The following is a 13,680-nucleotide window of genomic DNA, read 5'->3' as shown; positions in this document are numbered from 1 at the left end:
ACGTATGCTATTAGGGTTATTGCAAATTTTGGTGATAAGAATCTCAGTAAATTAGCTTACTATGCCTACTTTCATTCACTGCTTTCGTATGGCATCATATTCTGGGGTAATTCATCGTTGAGTAGAAAAGTATTCATTGCACAAAAACGTGTAATCAGAATAATTGCTGGAGCCCACCCACGGTCATCCTGCAGACATCTATTTAAGGATCTAGGGATCCTCACAGTAACCTCACAGTATATATATTCCCTTATGAAATTTGTTGATAATAATCCAACCCAATTCAAAAGTAATAGCAGTGTGCATACCTATAACACCAGGAGAAAGGATGATCTTCACTATGCAGGGTTAAATCTGACTTTGGCACAGAAAGGGGTAAATTATGCTGCCACAAAAGTCTTTGGGCACCTACCAAACAGCATCAAAAGCCTGACAGATAGCCAACTAACATTTAAAAATAAATTAAAAGAATTTCTAGATGACAACTCCTTCTACTCATTGGCTGAATTTTTAGATATAAAGTAAGTAAAAAAAAAAAAACTTAATCATTAGTGTCATGCAATATTTTGTGTAATGTAATTTCTTGTACAGACATCTTTTATTAACCTGACACGTTCCACATCATTACAAAGTGTCGTATTCATGATCTATGGAACAAGTATTAATCTAATCTAATCTAATCTAATCTGAGTTAAGCAAATTAATGTGATATGATGTGACAGACAGTGTGGAAACTCCCTCAGCATGATGGTGTTATGACTTGATGTGATGTGAAGCCCACTTTGAATTGGCCTTTTAAGTTTAATTTTAGTAGTATCTATAAAGCTGCAATAGCACTGAATTAAGAATATCAATATTTACACTTAGGTTTGTAGATAATCTGTTGCAGGACTTATGCATAATGGAGCACCAACTGATATAAAATGCGAATAATGTTTTTATTGTTCTTAAATCAAACCAACAAACACATTAGCCTTTGCTCACAAAGGCATACAAAATGAGACTGACTAAACACTAAAGATTCTATGCAATCACTATTCTTTATTCTCTTATCCTCATTCATCTATTCATTGTTCCACTGCATCATACTAGGAAGTACCCACAGAGCCCCTCTCTCTCCTGTAATGCACAGTTATCATTGAGGATTCAGTTGGGTTGAATACAAGTTATTACATTCGGAAATGAGCCATCCTTTAATATACACTGAACTATAAAACTCTGATAAAGAGCAGAAACTGGATATTTACAATTTTTATGGGACATTTGGTATGTTTATCTTTTGTGGAAGGATGAGAACGACGGTAACTTTTATTCTGTGCTCTATTATTACTGAAAAGGTGAAATTTGCAGCAACAAATGTAAGTAAAAAATTTTCAGTTTTTTGGGAAATACTGTTGTAGTATACATATTTTACAGTTTCAAGTACTAAACCAATATTTGGCAGTAAACATGAAAATCAGCTGAGTTTGTTATGCATTGAAATTCTGAGCTGTAGCACTTGTAATTAAGTTCTGTTTCAAACTTACTACAAATTGCAGATCAAAATACATCACATCTGGGAGTAAAAAGCAGTAATCCTTTTAGATTGATCACAAGTTCTCAATTTTTTCTGCATAAAATTAATACTATATGATGATTAACAAAATTGTAAACCTCATAAGAGTATTCAGAATGTAATTACTCTGTTCCAAATATATTGCACTTAATAGTGCTATTTTAAAATTATTGTTTATACTATTATCGATGCTTCAATTTTTGTAATAAAGGCTTTCTAGTCTGATCAAATGCTCGAGCTTTAGAGATGGGCAGAGTGAGTGATAAATACTTGACAGCAGGGGGTGGAGGCAGAGAGTCTGGAGGGGATGTAGTGGAAAGCACTGCCTCAGACATCAATGAATGTAATGTCAGAGCAGAATGCAGGTTTTGCAATTGATTGGCAATGCTGCAAACTGGATAATAGTCTTGTTGGTCGGATTCCAAGCTCAATATCCAAGTGGTTTTGGTTCTATGTATTGAAACTGTAGTGCACTTGTCATGAAGAAGGATATTAGAAGTGGATGGCAGATTGCTAAGCGAAGGGGCCTGGGTGCAATCCCTGGCTGGGTTAGAGACTGGGGGTCATATTGTCCTTATGGTCATACTGTCATGACTGACATTACACTAGTGAGATGGCTGAATGGGCATGGCCCAAACAGCAAATAAAATGAAAAAAAAAGTTGAAACTGTATTCACCCTTCCATAGTACCATGTAACAAGAAGAGTAATGCTACTGAAGTGACACCCATATAGGGGTGTTACATAACATCACATGCTTGGATGTCACCAAGTCTTTGTGTGCAAAAACATGGGGAATCCCATGCCACCTTGGAGGATGCAACCTGAATTTAGACATATGCTGTCTACGTTGTTGGATCATTTCCGGTAGTTCAGTTGTATCACTAATGGCATAGGATCGATGAAATCTGCTGGGAGATATTGTTTTCCGCTGTAACAGATCTCCAACAGCAAATCCTGCACCCTGAAGGCATTCCAAATAGCAAGAAACACCCATGGAGTGTCCTCTGCAGCACATCAGGAACACTTCGAGTGTATGATGTCACCACTCAAGCAACCATTGCTGGGCAGGTGGTAAGCGGCTGCACAGTACTTTGGTCAGTGCTACTTCAAATTGCCTGCCCTGGTCAACCATTATTGCAACAGAACAATCAAATTGTGAGATCCATACATGCACGAATGCCGTAGTTGTCATCTTGGCTGTGATGCCCAGTGGTGGGGTTGCCTCATCTCACTGCGAGACTCAATGAGCAGCTGACAAAATATACTTGTACCCACCAGACTCAGGCAGTGCGTTGACCAAAGCCAAGTGTACTGTGCTAGCATGCCTGCCTGTTTTGCAGAGTTGGCATGCAGTCTAACTTTCCCTCTTGGTATATCGCTCCAGACTTGTCTGCCTGACCTGGGGAGGTGGTGGTGCTCAAACCAAAGTTTGGTCAAGGTGTTCTGCAAAAGTTATTTGATTTATATATCCATCTCCTGCTCTGAAGCAACTTCATCATCATTAATATACACTGAAAGGCCATTGATTCTTGAGAGGAAGTCTGCCTCTATGTCCTTGAATATGCTATACATTGGTTGTAAACTGACTTACATCATCCAAACTGCTAAAACGTCATAGTGAGTAGTCCTTCTCAGGATTTTGTGGAGCCTCTGCTAGTAGTCTGTGATAAGTGAAGGTAGTGAACGGCATACCCTCCACTTCAGTACTGAAATGATGGAGTACTGCTTCATACACTGCCAATGGATGTCTGTCAAATGCAGACCATTTGTGCTCTTATTCCATCATTTTCTGAGAAAAGAACCATAACAGTTTTTGGAACCCTATCTACTAGCTATTGGAGCAGTGCATCACAGCAACATCACTCGTGTCAGTGGTGACAGAGTGATAGATAAGGAAGTGTCACTTACAGTATGTACCAGAGTCGCAGCTTCGCAGAGGAACAATTTAATATTATCAAAGGCTCTGACCATTTCTGAAGTCAATGTCAGCATTTTCTTACCATGTTTGTTTTTTCCTGCCAGTGAGTCCATTAGTGGGACTCAGATAGCTTTGACTTTCGGTAGGTGTCACTTATAGAAATGGATGGTTCCCAGAAATCGCCTTAATCATTTGTAAGTTTGTGGCCAAGGCAGAGTTTGAAGCAGCGCCATTTTTCTGCAGTGAGTCAAGTCCCTAATCCATTAACCTTGTACCTTAGAAATGTGACTTCCTCCTAACACTTCTCCATATTGACCTCAAAGCCAAGATAACCAAGGGTATCGAACACCAGGTGAAGGTGTGCCTTGTGATCTCATATATTCGGTGGAACAACCAAAATATCATCAAGATACAAAAAACAAAAAGTAAAATGTCTTAAAGTTTTATCAATAAAACACTGCCATGTCTGCACAGCATTTTTTAGGCTATAAGGTGTGAAAAGGCACTCATACAACTCAAATGGTGTAATGGCAGCTGTCTTTGGAACGTCATCCAGAGCCTTCCCCTTGGCCGGAGATATGACTTCTTACAGGCGATTACTCAGAAGACAAATATCCCTACCAAGGCAGGAGAAAAATCCATAATCTTCAGAACTGGGTTCCTGCCTGGTACTATTCATGCATTTACTGAACAATAGTTTCCACATACTCTACGAGACCCATTCTTCTACATGACCAAATGAATGGGCGATGTCCAAGCGCTGTCCAATAGTCTCACAATCTCGGCATCGCGTAGTTTGTCCACAATATACTATGCTATATGTAATCTGTCTGGTGCCAGATGCCTGGACTTATAAGGAACTCATGGCCCCAGCATTTTGATAATACAGTGTACTGTCTCACAATTCACACTGTGCCTCGCCATTGATTCATAATTCTTGGTAGTGTCACTCATCACACGTGTGGGGGTGGCATGTACTTCTAAAATATTAGGCACTGGACTAACCTTGATGGCTCACTTTGGGTTGTAAACCTGTGTAGGCAGCAATGCCTCGTGATGTATCTGCTGAGTATACTGCCACTATACAGTTGTTGTTGTAGGTGTTCCTGTTATCACTGACGCCATTATTGCTTTTGTTGTAAGAGTGCGATTTCTTTGTGAGCATTGTTCAAGTCCTTTTGTTATATATGTAGTCTCATTTTTTAGATCTGCATCTGTAATACACAATTGAAGACCCTCCTGTCTAACATCCTCAAATTTCTTCAAAATTCTGCCTAGTTCTTGTGGTAAAGCCCATTCTAGTCTCACAACCTCATCGTCATAGTCTTGCTACTGCTTAAGCAGTAAGAGACTTGGGGTGGCGCAGAGCAGCACTAACCTGTCGTTCCACTCTGTGTTTGACAAAGTAATCCTGCTGCCAAGTCCGGAGCCCGTTTGAAACAAAGCTTAGAAAGTCAACCCCAACATCAGTTCACTCACTTCTGAAATAAAATAAATGCCATTTGCACTTTACACTAAGGCCGACAAATTAGGTTTGTTCTACACCTCCATGTTATTTAACAGGAGTGACATTTGCTGCACTAGTAGCACTTCCACACTGCCATGTTGTTGAGGTCTTTATGTACCTGGTAAGGTACCCACTGCTGACCTTGTGTCTATAAGGAAACAACGATCTGTATCACAGTCAAGGACATATAATCTCTTATTCATTTCTTGAAGCTGTGTTATGCTTGTTTGGCTGTTAATCCAACCAAGTGAGCCATTTCTTGTTTGATTATGGACTTGTAAACCTATCGGAAGCTGCCACTAAGTTTGAGAAATTACATGGAAGTGAGCAATTGCACATCTGATATACACTGAAGCCACAGTACACACATTTCTGGAGTCAGCTGAGTTGTAGCAGATGTAGGGCGAATATCAGTGGTCCAGCTTCATGCGTCACTGGAAGAACTCGTGCCTGCTCAGTCAGTGGAGTCCATGTGCAGCTGTTGTAGGCCCCTCATATCTGAGTGTAGCAGTCACTGAGCATTGTGGGAAGCGACTGCAGCACCTTGGCTATTTTGTGGGATTCCATGTAACCTTTCAGCCAAAAATAACTATAGTCTCTGCAGTGTCATGTTCATTCATGATTAATGCTGACTGAATGAGTAATGGCAGTTTAAGCATCTAAATTGCTCACAACATGCAGTCTGGAATAATATTCCATAAAACAGATTCTCATGTAGTCACCAAAATTGTCTTTTCATGTATGACTTGTAGACACTGTTTTTCTGGTGTCTTCGTCAGATGTTGTAGTAGTGCAGTAGAATCGGGTAGATTCCACAGTGCCACGTCTTGTAGGCGATGACATCTCGGTCGGCAAAAGATTCTAGTCCAGGTAGCGATGCGTTCTCACAGCGGACAATTGCGAGTGTAATCTACCCACTGCCAGCTGTTCCAGTAGCGACATCAAGTGAAAAATTAACTCGACATCCACGAAAAAAGATAGGTCCATTCAGAATAACAGATTGTGCAGTGCCATTTCCCCCAAGTTTAATTTCGAGACTGATTAAGTGTTTATAAACAGGCAAGCGGCGTCGACGATGACAATACACACGTCGACGAGGCATAGTGCTTCAATGATTTTGCAGATAGCGCTCACTGCACGCTTATTTAGAGAATCGTCACCACCGCATGCCTGTTTATAAACACATACTCAGTCTCGAAAATAAACTTGGAGGAAATGCATTGCACAATCTGTTATTCTGAACGGACCTATCTTTTTTCGTGGATGTCGAGTTAACTTTTCACTTGATGTCGCTACTGGAGCAGCTGGCGTGTATGACTTGTAGACACTGTTGTTCTAGTGTCTTCGTCAGATGTTGTAATAGTGCCGTCTTTGCTGATTCAAATTGCCGCGTAGCTGTGGACACCTGTAGAATGTCACTGATGATAGGAGTATGACTGGAGAGGTAGCACAGCTGGGTTACTAATTTTCATGTATCTTGCACAATACCATAAAGTGGGTTTAACCACCTGTAACCAAGTCTCCCAGTGATCTGGTTGAAAAGCAAGCAGATTAATCAAATGGTGCAAATGAAATATCATATCAGCATAATTCCACCCATACTCTATATACAAAGACACTTCAGGAATGATGGTAAATAATTCGTTGCACTATTGTGGCATGAAAGGTAGCCAGGGGTATACAACACAGGACTCAGTCAGTTGAGTGTAGTTCTGTAGCAAGAACAGGTTCATCTGGAATTACCCTTGCACAGGGGGACCAATCAATACATTTACGTGTCTGTTGCACGAATCAAAGTATGTGATTAGAATAAAACAGCAATGACCTATAACACCCAAATCAGAGAAGTGGTATTCACTAAGTGAGGTTTGTTGATGCTTGTATTGTTTCTATGTGTGACTATAATTCTATACCCTGCAAACCACAGTGAAGTGCCTGCCAGAGGGTACGACCCACTGTACCAGTTATTAGGGTTTCTTCCCATTCCATTCACAGGAAGAAACCTTAATAACTGGTAAAACGTGATGTACCGTCCATCATGCACTTCGCAGTGGTTTTCAGGGTATAGATGTGGATGTAGAATTGATCACGAGAAGAATGATTGTTTAGATGCTTCTGTGGGTCTACACATTGCTTCACGGTGTCAATTTCGTGTTTTAGTTCTATCTAGTTATGGCCAATGGGCACGAGTATGTTCGGCGGAGCACTAGTAACAGTGCAACCGTGTTCTGCATAGCTTTTTGGAAAAATGGATGTTCCCGAAGTGTATCCGTCGTTGAAGTAGCACTTGAGTGTCGCACAAATCCAAAACGGATGATAGAACTGCTACACGGAAACGTGGTCACCACTGTAGGTAATCCATTGCAGGGTTCGTGCAGAATGAAGCCCTGATATAAACTGTAACTAATGATTTTGTTGCTCTTAACTCGAACCAACATACACGCGAGCGTCTGCTCGCTAAGGCGTACGAAACCAGATTGACTAAACACTAAAGATATCAAACACGTCACTATTCTTTGTTCTCGTACCCGCAGCCGTCTGTATCTATACTGTGTCATCATTCCTTTGCCTTTTGCTGGGCGGAAGTTCCCATTAATTAACAAAACAACGTTATGTATAGAAATCCGAAATAGGAACTCTTTGTAACGAGAAATGCATCAACAAGTTCTCCAACATCTCGGGCCTTGCATTCTCATCACAAAACGCTCATTTTCCATCCCATGTTCGAGATGCCTTTACTTCAAACAGCCAATCAGTTACCAGCAGTCCTTCTGTTCCGATCTGCGTGTCGCTAAACTAAGAATTTCATCGGAAAAATACTGCACATGTTAGGGTGTGTGTTGTGTACAAACATTGTGATCTGTCATGTGAATTTCCGCGCGAAGTGCAGTGTTTGTTTATACATTTTATTACAAATATGGGGTTGTGAGGTCGACAGTACACTAAAATACTTTTCTGTTAGTTTGGGAAATGTTTACGTTGGAGAGTGAATCAGTGTCAAATGTGAAATGTTGAAGAGACGAGGAGATGCATCCCATGTACATGTAAGTATATGAATTACCTTAAGAAATAATAAATTTGTATGTATTGGTTTTTGATGAGGTGGATATTGGAATTTTTATTTTAAAGGTGTTAACTGTTTTAACAGTGACTCCGTAGTTTATGTTTCGGTCTTTGCTTTCCTGGTAGAGTGCATAGACCTCCCCAAGTCAAACATGACACTTTCGAACACCCTAGTGGTTAATTGTATAATGCTACTGTGTGATTACGAAGTTCCATCATATACAAAAACAGGAACTCCCATCTTCTTAGAGTGCACAAAAAGTACCCTAGTATATTTCTAGAACTGAAAACTGTGCTGTTGTGCAGGTACATAACCAAATCCGAACTTAAAAGTTGTATAGATGCCACTGTACATGAAACCCCTGATCCCTTAAATCTCTGGCGTTCCAATTTGGGAAGCACGTTTTTCCCCTCTTTTTCATGATTCCACAGTTCTCGCCTTTTGCTGATGTATTTACATCAAATACGTACCATTCATAAAATCCCTTCTGTATTTTAATATGCTTGTGAAGTACTTTTGCATTCAGTAATATTCATTTAGGTAACTATTAATGAAGATGCCTCATTATAAGTTAAATTCTGCGAAAGATTAGACATTTCATGTACAAAATTACCTTCCATTCAGTTGTGTGAGTAGTTTGTTCATTTACATGTTACCTTAAAATGATATTTGACGTGTCAGTGTGAAACAGCAATAGAAGATTAAAAGTTAGAAAATGTGAGCATTTGATGAGGCACTACTTATGGTGTCATTTAGTTTTATATCTATATTCTGCATGCCATTGTAAAGTGCATTACAAAAAGTGCTTTTTATTAAACTAATTTTACACCATTGATTAACTCTCTCTCTCTCTCTGTCTCTCTCTCTCTCTCTCTCTCTCTCTCTCTCTCTCTCTCTCTCTCTCTCTCTCTCTGTGTGTGTGTGTGTGTGTGTGTGTGTGTGTGTGTGTGTACCCTGCCTGTCCATTATGTTTATGTTTTATGTATGAAGGAGATGTTGAGCTTATCAGAATGGAAATGAGGTTAGGCCCTAGTACATTCCTTTTCAGATCATGAAGATATAATTTTGCTGTAAAATCCGTAGTAATATAAAAGTATATTGTGTAATGACAAATGATTTATTAGTTTGTAAGTATTACCAGCTCAAACTTTTTTTTTTTCTCCTACTGGGACAAGCTTCACGTTATTGAGGTAATCCTTTAATATACAGTATAGAGTGGTGTGCATTAACTGCCTTTTAAACATGTTGGTTTTGATTTCTCATTTTCTTGGACAATTTTCTCTGTGCAGTTTGAGATATTCACAAAAATTACTCTTTTAAGTTTGGTTCTGACATGCTAAGAGGCACATGTGTATTACGACAGTCCTTCTACAAACATTTTATAAAACATATATAGCTATTTTGATGTTTGTTATTAAGATCAGGCACTTTCAATGCAGTCTTAATAGACCAGGGTTGAAAATGAACTAGTTGCTAGACTATGTACCGCAACAGTTGACAGATTTCTTAATAAATGCTTCATGAAATTTTAAACAACAAAATGTTGAAACTGAAAAAATCAAAAACAAATGAGTGTTATTTGTCTCCTTGTTTATTGCTTTGTTGACCGGTTGTAAACATCTCTAAAGATTTCATTTACTTTCTCTAAGAAAGAGTAGCCAAAAAGGGCTGAACTCAATTTCCAATGTTCATTTACAAAGGAAGCACAAAGAGTAACTTACTTCCCCAGTTTAATTTTTGTCCTACTGCAAAGCTGAGTGTTCTAGATATTAGGGTTAATAGCATTGAGGAGCAGCTTAAATCACTAAAATTGAACTGAGTTCCATTGTACAGTGGAATCATTCAGAATCTCTAGAGATTTTGTATTTTATCCCTTTTCTTTAACCATAAAGCAATGTAGATTCCTCAGACAAATGTGTCCAATAATTAGAAGAAAGGATAGCTCAGTAGAAGTGACCCACAAAATTACCATCCAGTATATCTTACCTCCATCTGTTGTATTGTTAGAACATGTTCGTAGTTCAAACATAATGAGATAACTGCTCCATGCTAACCAGCTATGATCCTGCAAACATCAGTCGTGCAAAACAATTTACGCTTTTCTCACTTGACATTGCTGAGAGCCATCGATTAAAGCTGTCAATTGACAGTATTTCTTGGTTTCAAAAAGCATTTTACTTAGTACCACCCCAAAGCTTATTAGCAAAAGTACATTTATGTGATTGGATTGAGAATTTGTTGATAGAGAGGACATCACATATTATCATGGATAGAATGTCTTCAACAGATGTAGAAGTAAATGCAGGCAAACCTGAGGGGGGTCAACGGAAACGTCTGATTCCACTCCTCTGCTTTGACCAATGATGTCACCAATATGGCGGAAACGACCGTTCACAACTACTCCCATATCGCGATTATGACATCATTACGTAAACATGACAACAAACACAAAACTAGATCGTTAAACCGTCAAACACATATTCCTCCAAACATATAATGAAACCAACAGGACAAGCGGGGGAAATTGGGGGTATTTGGGTGGGGACAAACTAATACGTGCCACTAAACAAAACTACAAAAACGATAAAATAAAACCACCACAACCTTCCCAATATCCACTGGAATTGAACACTTCCCTTGACCTGTATAGGTCAACAGAAACTACTGATACCAAAGCATAAAATCCAAAACTACAACGACGTCCGCAATGATCACTACCTCAAACAACACAACAAACCAACGAAACTGGAATCAAACCCCTTGAGGGAAGTTTGTTGATACACTTGCTGCTCATTTTGTATATTGAATACCTCAAAGAAAATATTAATAATAGCTGTTTTATGTAGATGATGCATTTGTCTGTAGTGAAGTACTGTCAGAAAAAAGCTCCACAAATATTCAGTCAGATATTGGTCAGATTTAAAAGTGGTGCAAAGATTGTCAACTTGGTTTAAATGTTAAGAAATTTAGAATTTTGCACTTCACAAATTTCAAAAACGTAGCAGCCAGTTAGTACAGGTTTGGTGTTCACAACCGGAAGTACTCTTATTGCACAAATATCTAGATGTAATAACCTGTAGAGGCATAAAATGGACTGAGCACATAGGCTTAGCTTTAAGTAAGGCAGGTAGTATACTTTGGTTCACTGGTAAGATACAGGAAAACTGCAATCAGTCTACAAGGGAGGTTTCTTTCAAAGCACTCATGTGACTCATACTAAAATAGTGCTCAAGTGTGTGGGACACTTACCAAATAGACCCAACATGGGGTATTGAATGCTATAGTCAGGATATCTGTACGGCACAAGACGTGGTAATTGACTCTAAATGATGAAAAGTGTGAACTCATTCATGAGCACTAACAGACATCCCAAACTTTCGGTTATACGATAAATCACACAAATCTAAAGGGTGTAAATTCAACTAAATACTTACAGATTACACTTACTAACAACTTAAATTGGAATGATTAAATAGATAATGTTATTTGATTTATTGGCACAGCACTTAAGAAGTTCAAAAATTCTACTAAAGACCTGTGCATATGATGTCAGCCTACGCCACCACTACGACAGCAGTTCTACCATCTTCCATTCCGCCGTGTACAATTGGCTCTCAGAGCTGTCAGACTACACCTGCCCCCTTGATTGTGGGGGGGAGGGGGGGGGGCACTTCCCTCCCTGTTACTCCTGCACAACCTACTTCAGGAGCAACCCCCCCCCCCCCCCCCCCCCCCAGCCATCGGGGACGTAATTCCCCACTTCTCAGTCGGGGAAGCATGTCACTAAGCCTTGGGTCACTCCCTTCCCATGTTCCTTCCAGTGGCAAAGTTGACACCCGCCAGTGGCTGAAGCAACCACAGGTAGCTGGTCGTAGGACTTCACTGTCCTCCTCAGTTCCTGAGACTGAATCAGTGAAGTCCTCCCAGCCGGAAAGCCTAAGGAGCAGTGAGAGAAACCAGAAAAGAAAAATTTCCCCAAGAATCAAAGCACTGCGGTGGCACCCACACCACCACTTCCTACTATCTCTGTGTCTGAGGATGAGGTGAAGATTCTGGTGTCTGCTGAGGACCTAGATCTTGCTGGGCCCTCAGATACAATGGGTATCAATCGCACAGGTACTCATCTGGTGGCAGCAGGTGACCCTGAGGTGTAGACTGCCTCATTGAGTGTTTCTTGCCTTCCCAGTCTCAAGATCACGCAATCCTCCAGTGGAATTGCGGCGGTTTTTGACACCACCTGGCTGAGCTATGGCAACTGTTAAGCTTTACACTTGCTTTCTGCATTGCTTCCAGGAGACCTGGTTCCCGGCAATGTGGACCCCTGCCCTCCGTGGCTATAAGGGATATTACAGGAACTGTAGCGACTATAATAGAGTGTCAGGTGGAGTTCGCTTCTATGTCCTGAACTCAGTATGTAGTTAACCTGTGTCCCTTCAAACTTCTCTTGATGCCGTGGCTGTCAGGATAAGGACAATGCAGGAAATAACTGTCTGCAATGTATATCTTCCTCCAGGTGGTGCAGTGCCCCTGAACTTATTGGCTGCACTGATTGATCAACTCCCTAAACCTTTACTACTCTTTGGAGATTTTAATGCCCATAACTCCTTGTAGGGTGGTGCCATGCTTACTCGTCGAAAATTTACTGTCACAACTCAACCTTTGCCTCTTAAATGCAGGTGCCCCCACACATTTCAGTGTGGCACATGGCACATATTCGGCCATTGACCTCTCAGTTTGCAGTCCTGGCCTCCTCCCATCTATCCACTGGAGAGCACATGACGACCTGTGTGGTAGTGACCACTTCCCCATCTTCCTGTCACTCCCCCAGCATGATGCCCATGGAGGCTATCCAGATGGGCTTTAAACAAGGCAGACTGCGAAGCCTTCCCCTCTGCTATCACCACTGAATCTCCCCCACATGGTGCCATCAATGTTGTCATTGAGCAGATCACTGCAACGATTGTTTCTGCAGCGGAAAACGCGATCCCTCATTCTTTAGGGTGCCCAAGGCGAAAGACAGTCTCTTGGTGGTTGCTGGAAGTCACTCAGGCAGTTAAAAGAGCTTCAGCAAGCTCTACAGTTACATAAGCAGCACATTTCCCTAGCGCACCTAATAGCCTTTAAGCGGCTCCATGCCTGCATTGACCAGCGTATAAAATAAAGGAAACAGGAGTGTTGGGAGAAGTACGTGTTGACCGTTGGGTGCCATAAGTCACCTTCCCAAGTCTGGATGAAGATCAAATGTCTTTTTGGTTACCAGACCCCAACAGGTGCCCCTGGCATTAACATCAGTGGCATGTTATCTACCAATGCAAATGAGATTGCCGAGCACTGTGCTCGAGCCTCTGCGTTGGAGAACTACCCCCAGCCTTTGGCACCCTCAACAGGCAGATGGAAAGGAAAGCCCTCTCGTTCACTACACGCCACAGTGAACCCGATAATGCTTTATTTACAGAGTGGGAGCTCTTCAGCACCCTTGCACATTGTCCCAACACAGCTCTTGGGCCGGATCGGATCCACAGTCAGATTATTAAACATCTCTTGTCTGACTACAAGCGACATCTCCTCATCATCTTCAACCAGATCTGGTACAATGGCAATGGCATCTTTCCATCGCAGTGGCAGGAGAGCACC

At 40.8% G+C, this 13,680-nt stretch overlaps 1 protein-coding gene across 3 annotated transcripts in view; it reads left to right on the top strand.

Annotated features, from left to right (window-relative positions):
- The first annotated feature begins 7,490 nt into the window (after positions 1-7,490).
- LOC126267070 (uncharacterized) overlaps positions 7,491-13,680 on the top strand; it is a 175,173-nt gene continuing 168,983 nt past the window's right edge. Inside the window, exon 1 of one of the 3 annotated variants that reach the window (XM_049971925.1) lies at positions 7,491-8,026. The gene's annotated coding sequence lies outside the window, so the exon portion shown is untranslated. The remainder of the gene's footprint in view (positions 8,027-13,680) is intronic. The other 2 variants (XM_049971924.1, XM_049971926.1) reach the window with 2 other exon arrangements.

The sequence above is a fragment of the Schistocerca gregaria genome, chromosome 4 (assembly GCF_023897955.1).
Source record: "Schistocerca gregaria isolate iqSchGreg1 chromosome 4, iqSchGreg1.2, whole genome shotgun sequence".
In the NCBI taxonomy this organism is placed as follows: domain Eukaryota; kingdom Metazoa; phylum Arthropoda; class Insecta; order Orthoptera; family Acrididae; genus Schistocerca; species Schistocerca gregaria.
Note: the sequence above shows the minus strand (reverse complement) of the source record. Positions and strands in the feature narration are given on the sequence as shown.